Raw genomic sequence first — 27,759 nt, forward strand, 5'->3', positions numbered from 1 at the left:
CCTACATCTCATCATTGAGTGATGCCACTGAATGATGGCTCTGGCACCTTTGGGGTAAAAAATAAAGAAAAATAGATCTTTCTTTGGGCCTTGCTTGTGCTGGTGTTCCCTTGACTTTTTGATAAGCAGAAGTCCATTTTCCTGGTTCAGGAGGTAGAAAACTCCATATCTTCCATTTGCTTGGATATTGTGAGGTGGGGATTCTTCCTCCCTCCCCAAGAAGCACAAGAGAGAATCTGATCCTCAGCTAATCCTGCCAATTCTTCTTTGCCCTTGGAGAATATTCCTCTATAGATTTTGTGGGTTATTTTTTGGTTTGTTTTGTTGTGGGTTTGGTAAGGGTTTTTTTGAGCCAGTTTTGGTAAACAAGTCGAACTTGCCTAAGGCTAGAGATACAAAGAAATTTAGAATGGTGACCTGAACCTTTATGCTGAGACATTTTTGCAGAGCAGCTCTGTTACCAGTTTGCAAAGCCCCAGGTAATTTGTTTCCTCTGTAAATCTCCCTGAAGAGGAGGCAAGTGTAAAGTATTAAAAAAAAAAAAAAAAGAGGTTGTAGTCAATTTTCTGCCTTTCCTGAAGGTGGAGGACAGACCTATTATGCATGACCACAGTTCTTTTTTTAAATTTTTCTTCTCTTTCCTGATGTTTGATACCTGGGAGCATATTTTGCATAATTATAACTAGAAATCTGTTGTTGATGCTTTGCATCTCAGTCCTGGCTGGAATGCAAATAACTACCCAGTTTGGTAGGACAGCTATAGTTTATACACACAGGACACAGGCTGAGGATAACTGTGCAAGGCCACAGATATTTGCCTTCCTTCCTGCAAATTCAGTGGGAAACATTCGCCCAAACTCCTTCCTTGTTCTCTTTTTTTTTTTTTTTTTTAAGCTGGAACAGAATTCAGTGGAATGTGTGGAAAAATAAGTAAAAACACTTTAATATCAATATTTTCTTTCTTGATGAGCACAAGGTAACCAGAGAGCTCCTGTATTGCTGCTGTGTCCCAGTGCTTGTCCTGGGAAATGCTCAGCTGGGGCAAAAATTTCTCCTTTAGGCTATGACAGAAGAATATAATTTTCAGCACTGGTTTTGCAAGGCAATTCACTGTGGAAATAGTACTAGAGGCTGTCAAATTGAAAGGATTTGCAGATTTTTGAAAAAATGAACAATATGCCAAACTGAAGTTAGGGTTTTAGGAACAGTCTAAGCATTGTTATATGGGGAAATAATTATTTTTTTGCCTGGCTAGAGGACTGCCAGCTTTCATGCTGTCAAGAAGAATGCACATGTAACCTGAATAACACATAATCATGTCTCACTGGAACTTAAAGATATGATTTACAGGACTGACAGGCTCTTTGTTGTATCAGCATTGAGTGGTTGCAGCCCAAAGAAAAATCCACTTCAAGTACCTAGATAAGAATTAGGCTGAAAAATATGTCATGTTTTTAATTCTGTGAATTGTTGTGTCTCTGAGTAAGCCTTGTATGCAAAACATTTTTACTTCTCTCATGAACATTAAACATAATATTCTCATTTTCCTCTTACTGCAGCATTTTTGCAGTTTGGTAATAGGTATTTCTTTTTCTAATCTGTCTGTGCCCACTGTGTTTGTTTTTGCCCGCTGCATGCAACCTTCGTTACTGGCATTTCCAAGGAAATCTGTAGCATTCTGGGGACTAAGCTTTGCCATGGTGTTGAAACTCACTGCAGGAGGAGGTATTTAAATCCAGTTTCGTGTTGACAGCACTGTGCTGAGAACTTTCTTTCGTGGTCCCTTCTGCAGCCATCCCATGATTGCCAGGATCAGTATAAATAATGAGTGGCTGAAAAGAAAGGGAACCAAGTGACTTTAACTCCCCTTTCTATAAATACCTCATCTTCCTGCCTAATTTTCCCCAGGGAATTTTCTCCAATGTTGTTTGTTCTTCAGGCTGGGGGTGTGTTCATCTCCCTGCTTTCACAAGGGTCTATCTTGTGAAGCCACTGGCCTAGCATCACTACTAAGCAAATATTTACTGAGTTAATTGATGGATGCTATAGATGACAAAACTTAGAGCTACTACAGACAAGTTTTGGCATTGTAGGTGGATTTTTCCTCTCTCAGGGAAGGGCTGCCTCAGTCTCCAGCAGAAGGTGACAGGCACAAACTGAATTCTTCAGCTTTGTTCTGCAGCTGTACTCGAAGCCATCCTGCATCCACATTAATTTCCTCCAAGGAGAGATTTAGAACTTGGAGACCCTGGCCTGGGTGTCATTCTTCTGAAGGAACTTCAGAAATGGGCACAGAGCCTTGCCATGTCATGGTTGGTTGAGGTCCTGAGGCAATATTTAGTGTAACAGAATAAGCAGTGCTCCAGTTAGCACAGTCATCTCTTATGCAGGGAGATGCATTTATGCCTTTCAAGACAAAGAACCTTTTCACTATATGTCCAGCTATTATTCTGTTAGTTCTTTGTGGGGAATTAGCACATCTTTGTTTTCCTTTGGGCAGGGAAAGAGTTTTGCACGTTCTCACTGAAAAGCCCAGTGTTTGAAGACACAACACTTAACATGAGGATTAACTTCTTAAAAGACTTGAAGGTCCCTGTGGAGTTGCCTGAGCCCATTAATAAAAGTTTAAATTTTCAGCCTAATGTATTAATTATGTTTGTCCAATTCCTAGAGGACCAGTAGATCAAATTAATCTTAATTAAATTTCAGGGTGTGATAGGAGAGGAAAAAAAAATATTGTAGAGTTTAAAGCTTGAAAGAGTCACTAGGCGAGCAGACTGTTACTTTTTCTGATTAAAATGTAAATACATTTTAAATTAAATTCCAGTAAATACATTTTAGCTTACTCATTTTTAGACTGAAGGAGTTAGACCTTCAGTAATAGGATGACTACTGTGTTTTTGTCTTCATGGAAAGATTGTTTTTCAGACCAATATGTTGAAAGCTCTTTTGATAAAGCATGGCATGTCATGCTAGGCCTGTAAATTATTTTGATGAAATTTGTGACTCTAATAATAATATTAAACACTAGAAACAAAATTTCTATGGTGGATGTTTCCATATACTCAAAAGAGAAAAAGCTGAAAGTGATAAAGATGGAAGCCACTCATATTTGTGTGCTCAAATCTTGAGTTAAATCTTCCATTCAAATCCTGATCTAGCAATCCTTAGATGTGTGAGACCATGCGGAATTACTTAATCTCCTGAGGATGTCTGCATTTTAATAAAACAGATGTCAGTTTTGCATCTTGAGGTCTATTTCTTGTTTCTGAAGAAAATTTTTCTTTTGATTTAAATCCAACAGAAAGGGTTTTTTTAAAATATTTCTCTTTATCTGACTAATATCGCTCTCTTGTAAAGCAACAAAACATCTCTCCTTTTCTTATTCTGTAGAGTGTATTTAGTGCTCTTTCTTATCTCTTCTTGTCTCTTAACAGAATTCGTGTACACATAGGCATCACCAGAATTTTTTCCCCCATTATATTAATTTTTTTCCCCCATTATATTAATTTTCAGTGGTTCAGGGCTCTAAAAGACAGTATTGGCTTTGGTCTTCTAGAAACATTCTTGTTAAGAGCTGTCATTTACTACTTCCTTTGGGCTGTTTTTTCATCCACCTTGTTTTAAAACAATTCCTAGAAGCTTGCAGGAAGTTTAGCACAAGATGTTCTTGGTGTAATCCACTGACATAATTGATATATTCTATGCATTTATGCCCTAGGTGGGCAACATGAAGTATCTGGTTTATGTTTGGGGGTGGTTTTGGCATGGCAAGACACTGACAGCAGTGTTTTGAATCCCCAGGGAAGTGAAAATATTTTCCCTGGAGTGTGATTTTGATGTATCAAAAGTTTTCTCTGTCTTCTTTTTCTAATGTGTCTGTTGTGTACATACTTCCTTTATTTTAGCAAAAAAGAATAATTCTTCAAAATTCAATATAATTCAAAATATAATAATTTTAAATAAACAATAACTTTAATAACAAATTTAATAATTTAATAAATTTATTAAATAATTCTTTATTTCACCCCTGCAAACAGAGGGGAAACTGTGGATTTATTATTAAAGTCTAATAAGGGTGCACAAATTGTTTTGAAGTGCAAGACAAATGACCCTGCTTGGGCAATGTAAATAATGCATGGGTTACCTGACAGACTGGAGGCACTTCTAGAGTTTCTCACCTTATCCCATCTCCTACAAACTGTTGGAAAAGGTTAAACTCCAGTTAGGCTGGGAACTGTTGCTTTCTTCATTAGGCTTAAAAAGATTGTCCCCATTTTCAGTTTTTCCCCTTGTTTTTTTCTAAGCCTCATAATACACATGTGTAAGATTTATTTTGCTTTTCCATTATAACCTCTTAAGTTTTGTGATTTGGCCCCAAATTTATTCCTCCATACAAAGATGTGGAATAGCCTCTTTCATCCTGCAAGGAACAGAGTTTTATTCACTTTTTTCTTGAATTTGTTTACCAATTTGAAGTTTTTCTTTTCATTCATCACCATGAGTGGATTTTCTATGGGCAGAATTGCAAGTCTGAAAGTAGCTTTAAATGCATAAAATAACAATGTAATGAATGTTGTTTTAAACAAGAGCAGATTTCTGATTTTATTTATTTTCCCCAGAAAAATTCTGGTGGTGTGATTAAAATGATGAAACATTGGATTAGGAATTGTTTGTTCAGAGGGGTTTTATGTTTGAGTGTGTTCAGCATTGCTAATCACGCTATGCAGCAAACAAAACCAAACACAATTGAAATACTTTGTTGATAGCAGCAAGACAAAATTGTAGGCATTCTTGGGAAACGTAAAGACTTTTACTTTTTCTTTTTTTTCCTTCTGGATGGGATGCACAAAAGTCCTTTTTGGTCATGAAGATTTTTAATGTCCTCACTTTGTTGTCTAGCAACGTTGATTTAGAGTTACTCTGTTTTGATCATAATTGCCAGGCAAAAATAGTGTGGAAATATGAGAGATGTGCAGAATGGTCAATACAGAGCAGAGAAAAAGTAGCCCTGTAACCATGGTGGTGTTTTTTTGGGGTTTTTCCAGTCGAGCATTTCTGTGTTTGTTTTTCTGTATGATCTGTTTGGTCAGGATTAGGCTCTTTTGTTTGTGGTGTAAATCCTGTTCTTGGCCTACAATGAATATTAATTAACTTCTGTACTTATACCTGCCCTGTTGCAGAACCAGCTCCTTATTAGTAAGGCAATAAAAGCAGAAATGAGATGATACGAGGAAGTCAAAGAGACTCTGGGATCAGATCAAGGGCAAACACCCTTGTTCTAAAATTATAAAATAGAGGAAGAGAGATAATTAGAAAAGTTGGAAGGTATTTAAGCATGAGGATTTCCTTTTTATGCACCCTTAACTTTTAGAGGGGCATTACTGCGAGGCATTATTGAAAGCATTACTTTTTAATAGACCTCAGTAAAAGAAACATTAGCAAGAAAACCTTTATAGAGGTAAGTGGTGGTTTTTGTCATTCTTCTGGGTTTTTTCTTTACAAAGTGGAACCTTTTAGAAAGCTGACTCCTAGCTCAGACTTGATTAAAGGAATATTATTTTGCAGTTGACTTTTGCAGGGTTCCTGATGAGTATTTGGCCATTGTTGGTACCTTTCATCACCTACAGGAAACTGAGGGAGGGACCTTGTCCTACAGCAAGGGGGCTGTCATGTTTATTTTTCTCATGTAAGATCTGAGGAGAATATCTAGGCCAAGGTCTCCAGAAATCCTTGCCTTTCAGAGTGTCCTGAGCTCTGTCCTGGCCAGAGTCCTGCTCCAATCAAAGACTGGATTGCCTGTTTTTTAACACCCAACCAACCAAAAAAAAAACAACCCAAAAAACAACAAACAAACAAACAAAAACACAAAAAAACCCCTAACCCTCCTCCCCAAAACCCCACATTTAAACAATAAACTACATTTTTAGAGTTCTTATCACTACCACTTTATATGTGACTTATTCGCATTGCAACAGGAATTAGAAGTTCTGCTCTCTTGGGAACATTGCAGATTCTTTAGAAGGAACAGAGCATTCTAAGAAAACTGCCACCTTGTCCTTGTTGTACACTATTAGGTTCTTGATTCTTCAAAATAACTTGTCACTTTTTTTGTTAGACCTGATAGTTGGCTTGAAAACAGGTTTGTTCTCTTTTCTTTTCCCTTTTTTCCCCAACATGCATTACTAGACTAAAAAAGGCTATTACAAACCTGGCTTTTCACAGGTTCATTGATTTTTTTTTTTTAAGGTAGAATTAACTTGACATGTGATTTAACGTGCCTCATTGCATTATAATAAACTATTAATTTGTGAAGTAGGGGTCAATTATAAGGAGTTCAGGGGCTGTGGTCAGCAGCAATGATGGAGCAGAAGAAAAAAGGTCACAAGTGCTGAATTTTGTCACAGGTTGCTTTGAGTCAGAGCAGGTTTCTGATTTTGATGGGCACTATCAGAAGAGACTGGAAAACATCCCCAAGAGTTGCAGGGCTTTGATCCCAGGGCTGGTCAGTGATTCTAACTGGGGAGAAGTGCAAAGGGAAGAAATGGCATTTGAGGTAATGAAGAGATGGACTGAAAATTCTGGCACCCAGATGCCTCAATACTGTGACTCTTTTGTGATTCCCAGGTAAAGGATAGCATGAACTGCTGAAGACTGTCTGGTTTTACAATTGTCTATAAAATGGTTCACAAAAATCAAATTGATTTGATGTGCAGGAGTATAGGAAAAAAAATTAAGAGGTTGGCAGAAGTTTTTAGGTGTTTCAGAGGCTGTGTCCATGGTGTGCTCTGTCTTCTCTTGGGATAAAAATTTAATGAATCCAAATTTTGATACAGCTTCAAAGTAATTCCTGGTTACATCATGATGGGGAAACCCCTCCTCCTCAGCTACAAAGAGAAAATTATTGGCACTAAAAGTAGTTTATTACTACAGACCATGCTTAAAATAGCTTTTATGACCACAGTGGCTGTAATGTGGTGGATGTCTGGAGGTGTATTGATGTGAAAACCCCTCTGCTTTCCTTTGAGGAAGGGATTTCAAAGAGCTGCCTGAATTTTTACTTTCCTTAATAAACAGAAAAGACTCAAGATCTTCCTGATGATACAGTTCTCCAGTGCTAGGAAGGGCCAGGTTCCTAATCTGTGCAGAGTGTTAAATTTACCCCAGTCTGAACCAAATGCTCTGTCATTCACCTTTTGGCCCTGAGTTTCTTAACTCTGGAGTTACTGTTCCTTTGTGCTGCTTCCCCACCCTTCTTTTAAAGGGATTCCTGTTTTCTGCCTTCCTTCTTCCACATCTTGAGAAGTTTCACACAACAAATGAGCTACAATAAATTTACACAAGGCAAGATTACCATATTTTTTAAACAAGCTTCTCGATTTGTTAAATTTTCACATGAACACTGGGTGTTTTTTATGGTGTGCTTTGCCCTTCTGAAAAAGTAAAGAGAGCCTGACTTTTCAGGCTACAGCAGGACAGTGGCCTGGATTATTTCAGCTCTCATTTTACAAGAGGGCCAGCAAAGGAAGGATTTGATAGCAGGCAGCTGGGAAATTCAGTTTGCTACTGAGCACAGTGAACATTTTGGTAATCTCTAGTGCTGAGATATGCCAAGGATGGATGTTGTTTTATGCTAGTCTGTCCATGTTCTCTGTTTTGCTGTTTCTGTGCGGTGTCATGTGTTTTTTGATGGTTTTCTTTATTTCTCCTTTGCTGAACAGGAAAATTGAACAAAAAAGGTCAGCTAGAAGAACAAGCAGAGTTACTTTTCACGGCTTTGTTTCTACTGCTCTGAGCACCTGTGGCGAAAAAACACCTGAAATAAGTGCAGGGTGGTGCAGAGGGAGTGCAAAGGGTGAACAGGGATATGATGGGTGTTTTTGCCACAAGGCAGTATCTAGAAATTGATATTTAGAACGTTCCTCAAGTCTCACCAAATGTGCTAAGCCTGAGAATCAAGGGCTGAGCATTTCTGCTCACATTTCACAGTGAGAAACCAACCCCTTCTTGCACTCTCCTGCTCCTTTCCAAAACCCAAATGATTTTTCTTACTGTTTTTTCTGAAACCACGTGTGATGCTTTCCACACATCTCTTAAGCTACACCAGCCCTTGTCAAAGGTGTGGGAATTGATGCAGTTTTTGAGAGAATTCCCAGTCTTATGTTTTCCATTTCTGGGTGGTGAATTTAATCACACCAGTAACACCCTGTGTCTGTTTCCCATTGCTGTGCTCTCTGTGCTCATCCTTTCAGTCTGTAGTGGTATTTGAAGACAATAATTTAATCTTCCTAAATAATAACCTGTTCTCAGTTTTGTTTACCCCATGTGAGTATCTAGAGAGACAGGTTTGTCTTTTGTCATGCTAGCAAGAAATCCCAGGTCTGTTGAAATGTAAGACCAACTGTGTATTGACTTCAGGAAAGCAGAAACTTAGCCTCTGCAGTTTTTTTCTATTAATAATCTCTCTTTGGTTCAATTGAAAAAATAATAATTGTAGGGTTTCTACTAAGATATGCCTCTAGCAGGTAGAATAAAGGTTTGCATATGAATATATTTGACAGTGTAACTTTAATGCACTGAGGTTCAGAAGTGGATCCAAGCAGAATATATGTAAAGAATTTTTATAATACCTGAGACTAATATAATTTGTTTCCTATTTCAAAATAAAAGTAGTGCTGATTGATTTTCAATTTATTAAACCTGATCCTTGCAGAGTTTGAAAACCAAACACTGTGGCAGGAGGAATCTAAAAGTAAAACCAGGTTTCATTGTCTACCCTGTAAGGAGCTGAAGCTGAAAAAAATGCAGAAGTAAACAAGGAAACAGCTTGTGACAAAAGCCACTGAAATCTAATATCTGGCTGTGAATAAACCAAGTGTGACATTGATGTAGGGAACCAAGGAAAGTATAAACACTCAAAAGGTGGCCACAACAACAAAAACAATAATAATAATAATATTTATCGTAAGTTTGAACTCCTATGGCAATGAAGGTGGACAACTTTTAGACATCAAACTAGATTTACAAAGCTTTGCATCAGCAACATGAAATACTTTTTGCAGTTCTGTTGCCTTCCCCTTCAGATTTCTGTTTCTCTTTATATCCATCCCACTCTTGGGTGGTATTTTATTCATCTCTTTAGGATAACTATTCTACAGTGGAATTATAGTGCAGCATTTTGAAATTATACTCTTGAATATAATCTTTTAAGTGTCTGACTTGAACATGGGTGGTGTGGAGGCTTCCTTTTCTTTTGGCATTCTGACAAAATGATACAGCACTTTACCCATCAGAGAGAAGGGATGGGCATTTGTGTGGGAAATGTGACCAATCTGTCTGTGGTACATTGGGAAAAACTGTTCTTCTAGGGATGCTGGATTTTGCATTGTGTATCTGGTGAAATGAGAATTTTTGTTAGCCAAGAAACTTTCACAAATGTTCATGTAAGCAGACCTGCTGCAGGGTTAGGCACTGAGATGTTTCTGGGGGTTTCAGTATCTCCCTGTAGGGTAGAGGGTGTGTTATATATGTTAATTTTAAATTCATTAGTACTTCTAAAACAGGGATTACAGGTGCATCACACTAAGGGATCTGTTGTCTCCTTTGACCTTACCAGTAATGCTTTTATCTTTGCCTTGCAAAAAGGCTTTTCCCTGTGCACTTACCCATCAGCTTCTGAAAGGCCAAGAGAGGCAAAAGCTGAATTTGGAGGAGGTTTTTTGTTAGTTTTGGATTTCTTTTGGGTTTTTTGTTTTGTTTTTTGTTTTTTTTTTTTTTCCTAGATTACATAAGTGGCTAATTTAGGAATAAAATATGATGTTAAATAAACTGATGTGTGATAATTTAAAGTTCTTTTTCCTGAGTGCTGCATTGCCATCCCCACACACTGCCCCTCTCTTTTCCACATCCTCAAACCCTGCTGGTGTGCATCAAGAGACTCGCATTAAAAACAGGAAAAAAATAAACAAAAATGAAGAGAGTTAATTACAGCTGCTTATAATGCTGTGGAAGAAATGTTTAAAAAAATAGTGAAAAAGGCCCTTGCCCCATTATTAGTAATTTCCCAGAGAAGTAGTGGTTCTAGGTCTGTTCAGGTGGCCACTTCCCCTCCCTTTGAAGCATGTGATTGTACTTTTCCAAGACAAGGTTATGCCAAGCTAATTGATTCTTTTCTTTCCCCTTCTTATTAAATAAGTTTGGCTGAGCCACATTTACTTGGATTAAATGCAAGCAAAAAGAAAACTTACATTGGTTCAGGAAGTTTGTTTTGTGGTTCTTTAGAAAAGAACATTCTGTCCACTCTTTGTAAAACCAATACAAACAGTATTTTGGCACAGACACTATTCTTTGTAGATACCTTGCTTTAAATTATCTCTCTGTTATTTTGCAAGATTAAGTATCACAGTCCATATTTCCTGGATAAATCCTGCCTTGTGTAATTGTGCTTTCACTTTAGAAGTCACACCTCCAGTGGTAGTTGGTAGTTTAACATGATTAAATCTTGTAAACGCTATTTGAGATCTACTGCTGAAGATACTGAATAATGAAATGGTGATTATAAATTTTAGGACAGTAAATGTGGTTTATGTAATAGCTCTTATTTAGAAGTGGTTACATCTCATTGCAGAAATGGTCATGTAAATATGATGTTAAGGAAAAAAGAGCTGTAGAGGCACAGAGTAAAACTACAAGAGGTTTTTATTTTGTAATTGGGGAATTGTGTGTGAGTTTTGTGGAGAAATGTCCTTTTCCCTTTTAAGTTTTTTAAAGGATATTATTATAAGGGTTTTTATCATTATATCAATTAAAGATACTCTGTGCTACTAAAGGAGTACTGGGATAATGCATTTCATGTGCTTGTAGCAGGCATTTCTCACATGTGAGAACCTGGCAGGAGCTGCCAGAATTGGGAGTAACAGCAGAGAAGGAAATGTGCACTGTGCAACCTTAGTCAAACAGGGAGCAATCTCTGGTGCCCTCTTTTGATAATATATTTGGTGGAACCAGTTAGGGGAGGACCTTAAGCGATGTTAATAAATTATTGGACTGATTCTTCAAGTGTCTGTAACTTCTGCTGGCTTGGGCTCTTACTGGAAGGGAAAAAAAAAGATGTCCTGTACCTTGTAAGAGGCAGTCCTACATGTAGTAAATAATTTTCTTAGAGAGTGATAAAAGCAAATCAAATCTGTCCTGTAACAGCTTGGAATTGAGCTGAGGGTTTGCACACACATCTGGATGTAAATTTTGAGAGCTATGTTTTTTAACATCAAAGGAAAACACAATGAAGAACCCCAACCTTTTGAACTTTCTATTTCCATACATTTAAATCCAAAGACTAAAGTATTTTGAATGTCATGTCTGTCTTATCTTTCTAGCAAAGCCTTTTCCTATAATTAAAAAGGCATCAATTTTTCTAATTGTTGCCAAATCCAATCTGAGCCTCCCACACAATCATTTCACCCTTCCCTCCCCCTCCCATCATTGTCTGATATTTTGTTTGCACAGTCATTATTCATTAACTGTGCTCATGTCCAGGGCAGCAAACAGAGGAATCACATCAGCAAGGAGGAGCTCAGAAACTCATCAGTAAAATCTGTTTTTTTCCTTTTCTATTTTACATTGGCTTTCAGATAAGAATCCCAAAACTTGTTACAAATTTCAGAGATAAGGAGCCTGGAAACAATGAGTATGCTGTTTGCTGCTTCCTTTCCTTAGCAGAATTCTTTAGTCTTCCATTCTACTGAGAAGAATTCATTTCTATGTAAGAAGCTACTGAGATTATAAATCGCTATTGGAAAGGAAAGAGGCATAATCTGTCCTTTTTTAAAAAAAAATCTTACAGAATCACACACAGTCATTAGTTGGAGTTGGAAGGGACCTCTGGAGATAATCTCATCCAACCCCCTTGCCAAGGCAGGGGTCACCTAGGGCAGGTTACACAAGAACAGGTGGGTTGTGGAATCTCCAGGAAAGGGAGATTCCACTGCCTACCTGGGCAGCTGTTCCAGTCTGAAGTTCTTCCTTATGTTGAAGTTCTTCCTTATGTTGAGGTGGAACTTACTGTGTTTCAGTTTATGGCCCCTGCTCCTTTTCCTGTTACTGGACACCACCAAAAGGAGCCTGGCACCATCCTCATGGCACCCCTTTGAGATGTTTGTATGTATTGATGAGATCCCCTCTCAGTTTTCTCTTCCCTGGACTAACCAAGCCCAGCTCCCACAGTCTCCTCTTGAGAGAGGCACTCCAGACCCCTCAGTATCATTATGTCCCTCTGCTGCTCCAGTGGCTTCTTTTCTTTTCCTCCTTCAATTTCCCTTCTTCTTTTCCAACTTTATCCATGTTTTGAAGGGAATAAAATGGGCGTGGAAGGCTGGAGAGCCTTTCCTGAGGTCACTGAGCTAGGAAAAGCTGAGGCTCATGAATGAAAAGCCTTAAGATGTGCCCATGTGTTGTCCTTTCCTCTGTGAGGCTTTCCTGGTCAGAAAAAAAAACCCGTTAATTGTTTATCTCCCCTTCAAATATGAAAATGTTACGTTTTCAGCAGAAATAGGTGATTAACAGATAAACCACCAGTAGAATCTGGTCATATTAGTAAGCAGATTGAAAAGGTTTAGTATAAAAACTAATACAATATACTACTTCATTTTTACATTAATGTGCAACCGCTGGATCAATTCATATTGACTGAATTGACCTACTGTCACTTGTCCCAGCTCACTGGAGTTGACTTGGTACTGCTTCTTCTAGTTCTCTTGCTATATCAAATTGATCTGTATGTTTTAATTAATTGTAATTGGATTTATTGTAAATGGCCTTGTAAGGGAGAGGAAATGGAAGACACAGGATTGGGATAATGCCAAAATGTAGGCCTAAAGAGAGTAATTCATAAGAAAATTCTGCTGTAAATTGGTCAGATTTGCTAAAATTTGAAGAGCTGGTCAGTGCCTGGTCAGTTATGAAGCTGGCAGTGACTCCTATTACAGCTAAGTTACAATGAAGTGTTGGATATGAATAAAGACATGAAATAAAAGAGGATGAATGTCTTGAATGTCAGATTCAAATTGAGGGGTAACAACATTTGAAGGGTTTATGGTGGAGGCTGTTCCTTTATCCTGACCATGAGGTTCCTTTTAGCTCTACAGAGCAGTTCTTTTTGGCATTACTGGTATTTAGGAAACTCACACTGACAGTAGTGGATGAACTCTAACCAGAACTCCACTTCTCCCTGTCATGCAACGAGGGGAAATCACATTTTAAGAAGTCAGGGATTAGCAAGCTGAACTCATTGTGTAATGTGCAGTGGAATTGCAAAGCTGAACCTGTTTCTTTTCTGGTTTTCAGTGATTTGTCCTGTTGGGCAGCTGCCTTCTGAGTGCCTCTGGAGAGATGCCAGCCAGCTGAATTAAGCAGTAGCAGGGACAGCATCTACCCAGGCTGAAGTTCTAAGCTCAGGCACGTGGCATTTGCACAAGTGATCACTGGTGAGTTGTACACGAGCACAGCTTCTCTCCTTCCTCTCTGTCTCTTCAACCACTGGCACCTGTTGCAGCCTCTGAGTTCTGGATGCACAGACTGGCCTGCCTTGCTTGTTTTTCCCAGAGTGTGACTGATGGGCTTAGAGAATGTGAAAAACGCCAATCACTTGTTTTTAAAATTTTAAAAGTTTAGTAGTAATAAAATGGTTATAAAAATAGTAGCATAATTAGAGTAATAAAAATTTGGACAATTAGGGTTTAGGACAATATGAGACAATAGAAACAAAGAGTTATGGACAGTTCAGGTACCTCTTTCTGGGCAAAATAAGCTCAAAAAAGGACACACATTAACAGAGGATTAGCCCTTAAAAGCAACAGCCTGTTGCATATTCATACACCTCATACATGATGCATAAATTCCATTCGAACACAGGATTCCGTCTGGTCAGTGTCAGCTTCTTCCTCTGAATCCTGATGGCATCTTCAGGGCTGAGTGAGGCAGGAAGAAGTTTGTTTCTTCTAATAAGTGAGCAATAAATTCTTTTTCTCTGAAAGATTTAGGTGTCCTGTGGCTGCTATCTGGTCTGAGTACCTCATTCCTTTCTTTAAAAGGAAAATCTCCCATACATAGTTTCTATTTTAACATTATGTTATAACCTAAAACTATATTTAACACACCACTCAAGTAAATTAATACAGCATAACTTTCTAACACAACACATATAATATTCATTTTAATATTTGTGAAAAGCCAATCATAAAATACACATTTTTTCACAGAGAATATGAGAGTGGTCCAGGTTACCAGCTAATCTTAGGAAATCCTTACTGTTTGTTTGTATGTTTATGGATTATTTTCCCCCTCTCCCTCCGCTGAATGAGTAATGTCCTGGTGAGGCCAAACTTCAATTCTATAACATTTGTGTGTTATACTAGATGATATCACTGTGCTTTTTTTTAACCAGAGGAGATTTTGTACCCTCTTCCTTAGTGCTTCATAGCCTGGAAATCCAAGCTGTGGGGTTCTGATAACAGAAGTACTGACTGGCTGCTGTCAGCACGAGGGTGATTAAAAATGTGTGTGTGCATGCTGCTTCACTCCCTTTCCAGCTGAATAGAAAATGAAACTGCCCAAAGCCTTTTATGTAAGTGCATGGATTTGGGATTTTTTTCCCTGTTTAAATCTCTGTGTGGCTGTGTGCAGACAAACTTCAGCCCCAGCTTCCTTTTGAAGATGCTGTGTAAAGAAAAGAGTGAGCTTGTTCTGACCTCTGAGGAGTGATCCTGTTTCCAGCTCAATACCAGACATAACCTCTCCACAAAAAGCAATAGCTAACCATTATTTTTTTTTTAGGGGAAGGTGGTTTCTAGTCAGTTTTTCCAATCTGTGATTTTCCTTGATAAAACAAGAGCAATCTGCTTCTTGCAGCAGCTGAAATGCTGTGATTCTTTGACAGCAAATGTGTGGAGAGCTGCCTTACACCTTGTAACCCCCTGCTTTCTTTAAGACTGCCATGCTGGGCTGACTGCTGTTTTCCTGGGAGTGTGGCACCAAGGAATTATTGATGAGATGCAGCCTGGTCTGTAAAACACACGTTTGCTATTAAAAACAACATATGTGTCCTTAGCTATAGCTAATAAATTAAAAATCTCTGTGGAATTTGGGGAGATAGCTCCTCTAGACATGGAAAGAACCCCATTAAAGCATCAGCATGGCACAGCTCAGCATCAGGTGCTGAATTGTCCTATGAATATCAGAGTAGGGGCTTTGTGCTTTAGGCAGAACTACCTGAAGGTCTCTTCTGGAGCAGCAGGAGGAGCCCCCTGTAAGGAAGGGGGGAAGGTGCAGGAAGGGTGAAATGCATCCAGGGCACTTGTCTCTGGCTCTTTCAGGTTCTTGCCATATTGTTAAAAAGGCAGGTTGGAATATTTGGACAAAGACCTGAAGGTCAGTGCTGTCCTGAGCTGTACGTGCTACCTTGATTAGCAACAGAGTTGGAAAATCACCCCAGCCTGAAAAATTATGAGGGTAATTCTGCTTTCTGCTGGAGGGGGCAAAGGCAGAGCAAGGAATACAGGCACATTATTTCAAGGTCCAGTAGCCTATTAAGCCAGACTAAAATAAGTAGGCTTTAATTAGTGGAAAGTTTAGGAAAACACATTTGGTGTTATTGTCACATAACAAGTTGGAACATACCTGTCCTTAAGTTCCTTTCCTTTTTATTGCTGCTGCTCTTCTTGCTCCAGTTCAAGCATAGCAGCTTCTGTCTTGGGAACTGAAGGTAGATGGTAGATGCAGTTCCTTTCTGCTTCTTGAGAACTGTGAACCCCAGCACTTAAATAATACAGCAACTTCAGTGCTAACAGCAGCAGCTTTGGAGGAGAGAGGTTTTCAAATTGTTGCAGTTGATTTTCAGGGTGTGTAGAAATAGAGAAAGGAAGGTAGTTATTGAAACATTGTTTTTTTTAATTTAAAATAATTGTCACTTGGGTAGGTGCACTTTATTTTTGCTTGTCAATATTTTCAATTATTAAAATTTAGAGATCATAGATTTTTCTAGAAGCCAGAGAATTCCAGCAGAAGGACCTCTGTGTCTTGGTCAGGGGGACACCAGTTTATGACAAATGTCTGTGTACTGTGTCTGAGGTGTCAGCCTGACTCACAGGATGGAATGCCTGCATGGGGAAAAGGCAAAAACCTTTGCTCCCTTGTGACAGGGGTGGGAAACCATCTCCATGTGGAGAGGTTCCTTTTGGAACTGCACATCACCAGGAAGGTGCATTGAAAATTCACTTTATTCACAAATAAAGACTGAGTCAAGCCAGTGCCTGCTTATCAGGTCAGGTGGTGATTGTGCTGTGCCATCAATCACAGTGCCCTGAGCACAGCCAGTTCCATGGCTGCACTTAAGAAATGCGTGTGAACTCCAATGCAGGTTTTTAGTTTGTTGTTTCAGTTGTTTTTTGTGGTTTTTTGGGTTTTTTTCCTATTTCTGAGAGCACTATAGAGCATAGAACTTCAAGTGCAGGGTGTCTGGGGAATGTCCTGCCCTTGGGTTTGAGTGGTGTTTTGCACTTTGCTTGCAATTCTGCTCCATTGCTGTTTGCTAAGTGCAGTGCAGACTTTTGAAACTACAGTTTGAACTTTCATCTGGAAGCTGAATTTTCTTCAACATTTTTCTTATTTTTTAAAATTAATTTCTAGTTCTTCTTAATTAGAGTGTCAGAACAGTATTATCATAGAATCATAAAATATTTTACGTTGGGGAGATCTTTAAAGACCATCTAGTACAGCCCCCCTGCAATGGGAAGGGACTTGTTCAAGTAGCCCAGGTTTCTCAGAGCCCCATGAATATTTCCAGGGATGGGACATCCACCACCCCTCTGGGTAACTTCTTTTACCACCTTCATTGTAAAAAACATCCTTGTATCCATTCTAATTCAACCTTCTTTTACTTTAAAACCATTATCTCTTCTTGTCCTATTGCAGTGGGCCCTGATAAAAGCCTGTCCTCATCTTTCCTGTAGGCTCCCTTGAGGTACCAAATCACTGAAGTGATTGGCTATTAGAAATATTGCAGAATCAGGTAAATGAACCTCCTGCCTCAGGTGGCTGGGTGCTGAAACACACTGACAGGAATTGTAAACCATCATAAGCCTGCAAAAGATTAATGGTTAGCTACCAATGACTGTTTTGAAACTCAAGAAAAATGATAGCTTAAGCCATTGGTATAAATCAAACCACCCTTTTGTTAACATAAATTTTGCTTAGATCCAAAACCACTGAAGCTGGATGGATATTCCTGATGATTTTACTACAGCAAAAATTAACTTCTACTTCTTGACAGGAGTAAATGAGAGATAATGAGATTTTATTATCTGCTCCAATCACCTGTGGCTTTGATTTAAAAACCAAAATTCCTCAGAACCATTGGATTTTTTTTTTTTTAATCCCGTAATCCAAAACAAATGGTTACCTTATCTTTTAAATCCTGGCTGCTCAGGTGGGGGATGTGCTTTAGGACAGGTAGAGACATCTGGGCATTTTCAGGGCTGTCATTGCATGTGGTGAGGGCTGCTGGTGCCCACGAGCCTGGCTCTGCAGGGGAAATCTCAGTGTCACAAGCCAGAGCCTCGCTGCTCGCCGTGTTGACAGCTTGTCATTACAGACTGTGCTTTTTCCTCCTGCCTGGTGGTTGGAAAGGTTCAGAAATGATCATAATCTCTTTACTCCAGTGACTGGGGAAGTATCAGGGTTTGTTCTTTCCAGATTTAGGGGGGAAAAAAAACAAACCCACTCTGCTTTTCATTTGTGCTGAGTATGCAATTGTTTTATTGTCTCGGTTGGATTTTTGTAGCATATCCAAAATCGTTAATCTCCCGTGGAGCGAGAGAGGATGTGAGGAAAAGAAGTGGAGAAGGGAGAGAAAGGACAGAATGGTAGCTAAACACACTGGGGTTTTCTGGGCTTTAGGTGGGGTGTTTATTTTACAGCAGCTATTCCTGGTCCCTGGGGGAGAGGGTGGGGTGACAGTGATGTGTCATGGAACATGGCACTGGCTCACTGCAGGGCAAGAAGGAATTGGGGATCTTCCCTCTCCTTTATCTGGGAGATATATAGAAGAATTTTATTGCTTAATGCATCAGTGTGGCTAGTCTCTGCTCTGGGCGTGCAGGCTGGGGTGCTCAAAGTGGAATTGTGAGATCCAGTGACATAAAAAGAAACCCAAGCAATTAAACTCCCCTGTAGGGCGCAGGTGTAGACCACCTTTGCCCTCTGTCATCAGAGGGACAGGGTTGGGTGAAGCCAGTCAGTCTGACTTGGCTCCCACCTTTGTTTGGAGGTTGCTGTGGTGATGAATAACCTTTGCAGAGGGTGTGTGAGCCTGTGTGGCTCTGGCAGATCAAACAAAGCCCGGGGTTTCTCACCCCCACATTGGAGCGAGTACCCTGGTGGTGGATTGGGCTCCCAAAATAAGTTAAACCTGTCTGGCAAAGGTACTCTGTAGAAGGAAAGAGGGAAATATTATAATCCAAAAGTCCTCTCTTTTATTATTTTTTTCCCTACTGTTGCAAAAAACTGCATTTTCTATGCTGAGGAAACTTTTGTTTCGTTTTACTCCCCATTTATCAATAAGTGTTTCAACAAATTATTGTTAAATTCTCTGCATCTCAAAATAGAAGTGTGTTTTTCATACTAAGACACAAAAATCTGACCTAACAACTGCATAGTGATACAAAAGTGTGTGAAATTTGGAATTCTCCATAAGCATTACATGCTTTTCTCATTAATTCACACAAGTACGAGTACACTTGGATGATACAAGTGTCTGAAGATGCTGCAAGTATCACTCCTAGATAAGAATTGCCTTCAAAAAGGTCTTGGAAACTTGTTTTTCCCCCTCCTAGAAAACCCTAGCAGGAATTGGCAAGAATGAATTGCCACCTGAGGCAACTCATGGAGAATTTTCCTCCCTACATGTCATCCTTCTTCGCAACATCTGTGAAGCTGCCCTGTGCAAAACTCATAGGAAGTGCTCTGTGAAAAACTGAGTCACTCAGAGATGATCCAGTGGCCATGACAAACACTGTGATGTTTAAAATGTCTATTTTTGCTGCATAATTCCTGAAATTAAAAGAAAAAAAGAAAAAGTGAATTACTCAGCTCTGTGTCAGCTCTCCATCTCCTCACAGACCTTTAAAATGGGGTGGTTTCATTTGTCAGGCTGTGCCTTGTTCTTGGCACTGAAGGACCAAAGAGGAAGATGAAAACTTTTAAAAAGCAGTGAGGCCTCTCACAACATTTAAGATGAAGGTGGCAAAGGCAGGTCCATGTCCCTGCATTGCACCACTGATGGATCTTCTTTCTGAGTTAGAACATTGAGGAAATAACCTCCTCTCCTTCCAGCAGCTGTTTGAGGGTTGACATCTCGAAGTTGTCAGCTCCTTTTAGTGACTGACTTAGTTAAAATCACCTTCAGTAAGGAGTATTTAATTACATCTTCTAATACCTTATTCAGGCTGCCCTCCTGGATTTTGGAGAATCTGGAGAATGCTGCTAACAGAGTGGAGCCAGCATTTACAGGAATGAATTAATGGCAGTGCCATAGCTGTGATTTTTACATCTGACACATTCTCCAAGGCTAGCACAGTACCTCCCATACTCCTTCAAATTCATTTGTTCCATTTCAGCTCAGCCTTTTGAAATATTTTGTGATGAATGAGTGTGCTGTACAAGCTGGTGATCAGGAGCAGCTGTTCAGACTCATACATTAAATTGAATCCATCTGTCAGTGGGCTCTTTAAAGTGTGAGTTTCACATTGTCAGGAGACCTGATTGCACCAGAGCAGTATCTGGGTGCTGTTTGCCAAAAATAAAAGGACAAATCTAAATGAAGAGTGCTTGGATGGGCTCTGGGATACCCCTGTGGCCTCATCTGCAGAGCTGTGATTTAGCCTGCTGAGATGAGAGCAAAGTGGTTACAAGCAGCACTTCTGCACTGACATGGAGAGTTGTTCAGATGTGGACTGAAATTAGGAGCTGACTTGCAGTGAGCTTTGTAGAACTCATGTGGGCTGGTTGCTGCTTGGTTTTTAATCCTGACCCTTTGACCTCATCACCAGTTCTTTAAAGTTTTTGGTTGCAGAGTTTTTCTTCAGAGGATGAGCTGAAGAGGAAGTGTTTTATTCAAATCAGCAAAAGGAGACCACACTGCTTTTTTGATTGTTTGTTTCTTTACCCCCAGTATGTATACATCATTTTTATATTCATTTACAAGTAGAGATGAGCAAAATATATCTCTTGAAGCTGTTTAGCAAACTGCATTTAAGGCAACATTTCAGCCCAACAAATGGTTGTTTCCTGATTGCAATAATTGTTCTCATAATTTTAAGTGAAATCTTCAGTCTGTAATATTCTCTGTAAATGACACACTGGCTATGGAAGCCAGCTGATTCATGGTCTGAAGTATATTGATCTTATCCAGGGGTAACTTCTCTTGGCTTCCTTCTCCCAGTTTGCTCCTCACCAAGACTTTTGTGGTGAGGAGTGTGTTCATGCTGGCTTGTGTGCACAGCTCCAGGGAAAAGCATTCCTTGTTACCAGAAGCTTATTCACCCACTCATATAACCCTCATTACACCACTTCACTTTAGGACAGGCAGCTTCTCATGGAGGAGCAGAGCTTCCTTTGCCACTGTAAATCTTTTATTGGAGTTGCAGGAGGGCCATAATTTATTTCTGGGCTCTGCAATGGTCTCCAGAGCTGCAGAGCCCACCCTTTGCTGGAGATCCCATCCTGTCACTGCTGCTGCATTCCTGGTGCAGGGCTGAGCCAGCACTTTTCAATTAACACTAAATTCAGTGCTGGCAGAAACACAGAGAGGATAAAAAGAAAAAGAAAAAGTAATACACCAAAACAGAACACCCACACTGGCTTTGTGAGCTTGTATTTTGTGTCTGTTATTCTATGGTAAGAGAAGAACTCTTTGCTTTTCTTTAACACAGAGAAAGCAAGGCTGAAGCCTGTTGTTTCTGTGTACCTGGTAAATAGAGATGATTTTTTTAAAGTGGAAACTCATTAATGTGTTCCACATGGAGAGGTGAGAATTGCACTTAGAGTGAAGAGATTGATTGATTGATGTTGGCTTGTATTAAGAAAATATGGCTAACAGAAGGAGACAATACATGCTCTTTTTAAACTATTTTCCTATGGAGCACATTGTTTTTCTCGCATGTGTTTAATGAGGGAACTTAGCAGGGGAATGCTATTGCTTAACAGTATCTTGTTATCTTCCTTTAAAATACTTAAGAGTGTTAAAATGCAGTTATTAAGATCTGGCACTCATTTGAGCACCCACTTGGGACTCTGGATTATGAGCATGCAGCATCTGCAAATGAGCTGCAGATGCAGAGTGAGCATTCAGTTCTTCACCATCCAACCTCAGCTGTGCAGCAGTGCAGTGTGTGGAGCCACAGAGCTCTGCAAACCCATGGACAAACCTGGGAATGAGTGCTCAGACCTCTGAGAACTGCTTGGTTCTCATCCCTCTCTGGGCAGATTGCTCCAGTTCTCTGCCCACCCTCACAAGTCAGAAAGCTTCTCCTCATATTCAGGTAGAATGTGCCATTTTCCAGTTCAGCATGGACATGCCAAGCCCACTGCTGCAGCTCTGATATGTCAGGGAATTAGGAATTAAATTCTTGATACCTTCTCTAGACTGTACTGATCATTAAGGATGAAATTATGTGGTTTTAAATCCAAGTTCTTCTCCTTTGGCTTTTATAACCTGTTTTGAATATGAGGAGTTTTGTCACCATTGTGTGCTGCAAGCAGAAAAACTGATTATTTTGGACAAAAGAGGAGGCTGCTGTGCTAATTTCTTGATAGACTTAATTGCTGATAAACAGGGATCTGTTTCAAGATTCAGCTTAGACAGTACCGAAATATTCCTATGAATGGGGTGTGCTCCCCAAAGAGTTTCAGGAAACCAGGAACTTTGGCCCCTTTAGAGGAAGGTGCAGCTGCTTGCAGCTAATAATTCCTATAAGAGAGGTGAAGTGCAGGAAAATACATTGCATAGCAAAGGAAATGCACATTCCTTCTGTGAGAAGGAAAAGTTCAGGATACTGGCAAGGCATTCATACACATGTACAGTTTTATAACATTGAACTGCAAGCACCAGTTCAAAGCTTCAAAGAGGAGTTGTTGTTGTTGTTATTATTATTATTATTATTATTATTATTATTATTATTATTATTATTATTATTATTATTATTATTATTATTATTCCCTACCTCAAAAGAGCAAGTTATTTTAAAAAGGAAGGGATTACTTTGGTTTCCATGCTGATCCCCGTTCAGCATGAGGAATAGACTTTATCTAAAATTCTCAGCAAAGATCACATCTGCTTTTTGTTGTGGCTGTCCATGGAGCATTGGCTGTTAGCAGACCCAAAATAAGAAAGCAAATGGATCAAACATGAGTCATTATGGTTATGTGTTGCAAAGATGGACTCATTTTTCCTTGTTTCCCATAATTTTTGTCATTCACATAAAACTGTGGCTTCTCCTTCTTGTGTAAATGAATTATTCTTATAGGTCTTGCAAGTCTTTTCTGGATACCTAAGGAAAAAAAAGTAGAATATTCCTTCTAGAGATTCATGTTTCTCATGCTTCTTACTTTTGTTTGGAGGAGTGAATTCAGACCAGAACACTTTCTATGTCTTTATAATCATTACTTATCTAAAAAACCCCTTAATTTAAACAAACAAACACAAAACAACCAAAAAAACCTCAAAAAAACCATTCTACCATGTGACCATTTTGAAAAGCAGTGTCTCACTTAGATATTTAGAGTTAAGCATGCTTTACAAAGTCATTATCAATGTGAAAAATACAATTAGCCAAGGAGCTGTAAGCCACATGCTGCTTCCCTCTCCTCTCTTTCCCCTATCATTTCCTGCTTTCTGTTCTTCCTGGTGCTCCTTGTGCACCTGTGAGTGGGAATTGCTTTCTCTGCCCTCCTTTCACTTTTGGGCTTATGTCCATTCCTTACAGTTAAACAAAACCTTGCTGTTGAAACAGCAAAACCTTCCAGGTGCCATTTATAATTTACTTTAAAGATTAGGTGATAGTAAGTGGGAGGAGTTCCTGAAACCTATTGCTATTCTGACATTCCAGCTTTGGTTTGAGCAGCTGTGGTCTGCTCTGGGCTTTTCCTCAAAACTACACAGGTGAGCTCAGCTCCCAGGTGTTTTTAACCTTCACTCTCCTGCCTTGGTACCCAAGACCTGGCTGACCTGGCAAAGCAAAGCTTTGGGGAGGTTGTGTCCTGTCTCATGTTGTGTTATATCCAGAATACACCCAAACTGTCATCTGCTGCTCTGAATTTCCCCGTGCTCAGGTGTCAGGTGCTACATTTGATGTTGAAATAATAGAGCATGACATTATGTGTCCTGTAGATTGTCTCCTGTATTTTTTAAAGTTTTTTATATGACATTATTATATGACATTTTTATTTATGATATTATATCTCCTGTAGACCTCTGCAGATTTCATGCCTCTGGACAAGGTTGGTAGGGATTTGAATAGGTGTAGTTAAAAATGTTATGATCTTGCAAATAGGACATGATAATCCTTTTATGTGCTTGGTTTTCATTGTAAACAGAGTTTCAAAATATATTCAGTGAGGTTTGGATTGGTAAGCAAAACACTGCAAGTAGCATTTGTGTTGCTAGAAATTCTCACTGTTTCTACACTACTTTGTAAATTTAGAATTTTTTTTTCTTTCTTTCAAGTTACATGCTTTAAAATTTACAATAAGTAGACAAGTATACCTTTGAAAAGTCCTTATCTCCCGTGGTATTACAGCACAATAAAATTGACCTTGGTCCTGGGGGCTTTGAAAAGACTGCAGTAAAAGTACAGATGTTTACCTTGCAAAACTACCTTCTCTGCTTTGAAATATTTGGTGTTTTAGTGCTTTGTTGATAGCGACTTGGATGCCTTCAGTTAAACCCCTCTGATTCTCCTCTTCCCTCTTATGATGGTACCCACCCCTGTAAAATGCTAATGAAATGGATGGGTGCTCCACAGGAACAAGGTCACCATTGACTTCATAAAGGGAAGAAATCTCCTTTAACGCCCTGGGAAAACTCCACAAGGAACTCAGACAATACTTGACTCACAAAGGGGATGACATCTCTTTGCTGATATGCTAAGTCATTTGTCATTTAGGGAAGAGGTAAAGGAGCAGCTCCAGTGTCAGTAGTGCCTGGCTGTGTCTTAAAGCATTATTTTTTGAGGTGGAGGTTTGAAAGAATGTGTTACAAACTACGAAAGAATGTGTTGTTTGCTGTTTGAGGATTTTAATTATTTTAATTGTCATTTGTCAGAGTAGATACTGGAGTTAGGCAGGGTGGACCTTCTGATTCTGACAGCGCTGGGATGATAAAACTGTGATTATCACAACTGTCCTGGGCTTCATTTGAAGTTATTTTACTGATACTGAACTACAAGTTTACACACTTCTGTTTCAATTTGTTAATAGAGTCGAGGTTGATTCTATATGTGAGAACACAATCTTAATCTCAAGGATTTCCTTCCTAAATGTTAGGATTTTGTGCCAAAAGTTAAGAAGGGCGCTGATTCTAACTACCTTCAGCATTTGGTTAAGGCTTAGGGGCAATGTAGATTTGCAAGCAGATGCTTCAGTAGAACAGCTAAACTTTGTATTTAAGTAAAAAAATACTTGGCTTAAATGCAACCTAGATTTTTTTTTTTTTGGGGTTGGTGGATATATAATTTGTAATCAAACTGAAATTGTTTTCAAATGGTGAAGAATCACCTGTTTTGAGTGCTGTTCTAAAATAAAATGATGTTTCCATGCTAATTTTGCTCTGAATTGCCCTAACCATTGAGAGAAGGTATGATGAGGGCAGACAAGCTTGTTCCTAGCTTTAAGGCTTGTGAAGAAGAGTTATTGAGTTAAGGAGGAGAATGAGACATGTCTTAGAGTTATGTGGTTCCCACCATCTGGAATCAGCCCACTGGAAATTAGCAGAGACACGTTGAACTCAACTCCACTATTACTCCACTACTTTGTTTTATTTGGTTTTTTGGATTTTTTTAAAATGCTTTTTTCCCCAGGCACAAGGTCCTGCCCTTTCTCCAATTTGGCTTCTAAGTTCTTTTGCAAGAAGCATCCTTTGGATGTCAGTGTCCTGTTCTTCGTGTTTGACCTTCAGAATCAGTCATCTAATCGTGGAATGGGCTGACCCACGTAGCCTGTATTTGACCAAATTGCCAAGAAATAACTGAGAGTACTAATGATGCTAAATATGGAGCACTTGACATCCCAGTGCTTCCCTTCCCATGTTCAGGCAGCCCTAGGAATGAGCAGTGTGATTCTGCAGAAGTGGCTTTTTACTCAAACTCCTTATACCCAAAAACCTGATTCAAACTACACTTGAAATGCCTCCTCCCATTTATTTCACAATGTGCTTTTCATGATCTATGTTGTTTTTTAATATTGATATAATATTTCAAAAAATATTGCTATAGAATGATTTATTCAGGAGACCCCGCATTGGCATTTGGACAATATTATTGAAGTTTGAATTCTGAATTAAAAATAATACAGAAGTTTGGGGGTTTGATAAAGGAGGTGAAGTTGATAGCAGTAGGAAATATTTTAAAGTTATAAATTTTGCTTTCCATTTAAGGTTACAATAAGTTATAGTAGGATTTAACCTGAAGTTTTTCTTCAAGTCTGTAAGTTGGCCTGAATGTCCCCCCAGGTTTTGGAGAGGTAACTGTTCTTAGTCCCCTTACCCTGATATAGTTACTTTTGATTTATTTTCCACAATTAAGTATGCTTAATATTGATACCTTAATACTTTATTTTACATCATTTGTGCTAAATAAAGTGTTAATACTTTCTCATCAGCAAAACTGTGAAATTGCAAACAACCCAACTTGATGTGTGTGAGAGGATTTTTAGAATTTTTCTATGTATTTTTAAAACACCCTGAATTTGGGCTGTGCATACTGAGCCACATTAAAGGATTCCCTGGTGCAGCTTCCCAGGGTCTGAGTGCCTTTTAATATGATTTCAGTTTCAGTGGTGCACAGGCCCCAGCAGTCTGGTGAGCAGTGATGACTGCTTCAGATGCAGCACTGATGGCTGCCCTACTTTTGGATTTATTCTATCCCTCAGTTGCCTTCTCCACAGCACCCAGCCTCCCTCTCCTCCTGTCCTGAAAAAGGCACTGTCAACTCCTTTATATTTAAAAAAACCAAAACATTTCTCTAGTGTGAATGAATAATACTACTCAGAGTTCACCACAGTTTTTACAGCAGTGTTTGTAATTATTTTGCTTTAGAAAGAGAACTTTCATTCATTTTTGTTTATGTGTTTATTTATTGTGTGCTGCTGAAGCTCTTGCTGAGCTTCCAAAGGCAAGTTCTGACCATGGGCTAAGTGGATGCTTTCAAGTAGCTGAATAATAATTGAGGATCTCAACATGTGGGAAAATTGACTCTTTTCTCTTTATTTTTCTTTTTTTTTTCCCCTTCTTTCTGAAGGTTAATTTTTTCCCCTTCTTGTTACCACACTTTGTATGCTGGGCTTTACACTGATATTTGGCACATCAAACTCATCCAGTCAGAATGCCCTTCAATACATAATTAAAGAGAGCAAAACAGGAAGGGCTAGATTTAAAAATTTCATCTCTTTCAGTTTTATTTTTCTTTTTCAGTCCCAAGGGATGCGAAGCCATGAAATGAGTCTCTGCCTCTTCCCCAGGAGCCAGCACTCCCAGCTGGGGCCAGGCTGGACTCTTTCCTTCAGTGTTCATAAACCCTTCTCTGTTGTCCTTCTGTTTTGGAGTTTTACTGATAATTTCAGGAGAGTGATGGGAGTGGAAACCATGTGAATGAAAGTGCAGCAATAAAGCCATGAAAAAAGCACTGAGGAGCTCTGACTCGTAGCAGCCTCTGAGGGAGTAGAATTAGGTAGACAGTGTATGAATAAATTTTTAACCTCTTTTATTTTTTTTTTCTTTTATATAACAGTGTAGTGGTTTTCCAGTCACCCCTTCTCCTCTCAGGAAAAGTCAGGTATGCAAATTTAAGTTGTGAAGAAAGAGGCATGCAGAAACAAAACTGAAAGCACCTTTTCTCCTCCCATCCATTTCTCCTTGGGGTTTTTTTCCCCCCCTTTGCTTGTAGAAAGAAACAGGAGGTCTGTCTTTGCTTCAGAAGGAGAGATCTTTCAGCACTGTATCAAAGTGCAGGGGGCTGTTAATCACTTACACATTTTCAGCTGGAAATAGAAAATCAGCCTGGTTATTCACTTCTGTGATCAGCCAAGGAGATAACTCTCGGAGCTGCAAGGCACTATTTTGTTCCTGTTTTTATCTGCATCAGGAGCAAGGGAAAAGAATTGTAATTTTGTGACAGTTTGCATGCACAGATGTGAATACTTTAGTAACCATCATGTCACATAAATCCTGGACAACTGTCCAAATATCAGGGTTAGCCTAGAAAAAATATTCCTATTTATTTTGCTACCTGAGTTGTTAGAGTCTACTAAAATCTCTGTTTACAGCTGAGCTTAAATGTGGTTTAATTCTGTTTGTAGTAAAAAATGCTTGACAAATCCAAACGATCACACTGCTTATGAGTTAGAACACACAGTTTTTAAAACTTTTTAAACAGCAATACAAAATGAGAACATTGCAGCATATCAGTGGGTGTGATAAATGGAGAAGCTGCTTATCCA

General features: G+C 39.1%; 1 protein-coding gene across 3 annotated transcripts in view; it reads left to right on the forward strand.

Moving 5' to 3' along the window:
- Window positions 1-27,759, forward strand: part of EPS8 (EGFR pathway substrate 8, signaling adaptor) — a 124,658-nt gene that overhangs the window by 19,654 nt on the left and 77,245 nt on the right. For all 3 annotated transcript variants that reach the window (XM_066549774.1, XM_066549776.1, XM_066549775.1), the window contains exon 2: window positions 13,342-13,481. The gene's annotated coding sequence lies outside the window, so the exon portion shown is untranslated. The remainder of the gene's footprint in view (window positions 1-13,341; window positions 13,482-27,759) is intronic.

The sequence above is a fragment of the Molothrus aeneus genome, chromosome 5, assembly GCF_037042795.1.
Source record: "Molothrus aeneus isolate 106 chromosome 5, BPBGC_Maene_1.0, whole genome shotgun sequence".
Taxonomy (NCBI): Eukaryota; Metazoa; Chordata; class Aves; order Passeriformes; family Icteridae; genus Molothrus; species Molothrus aeneus.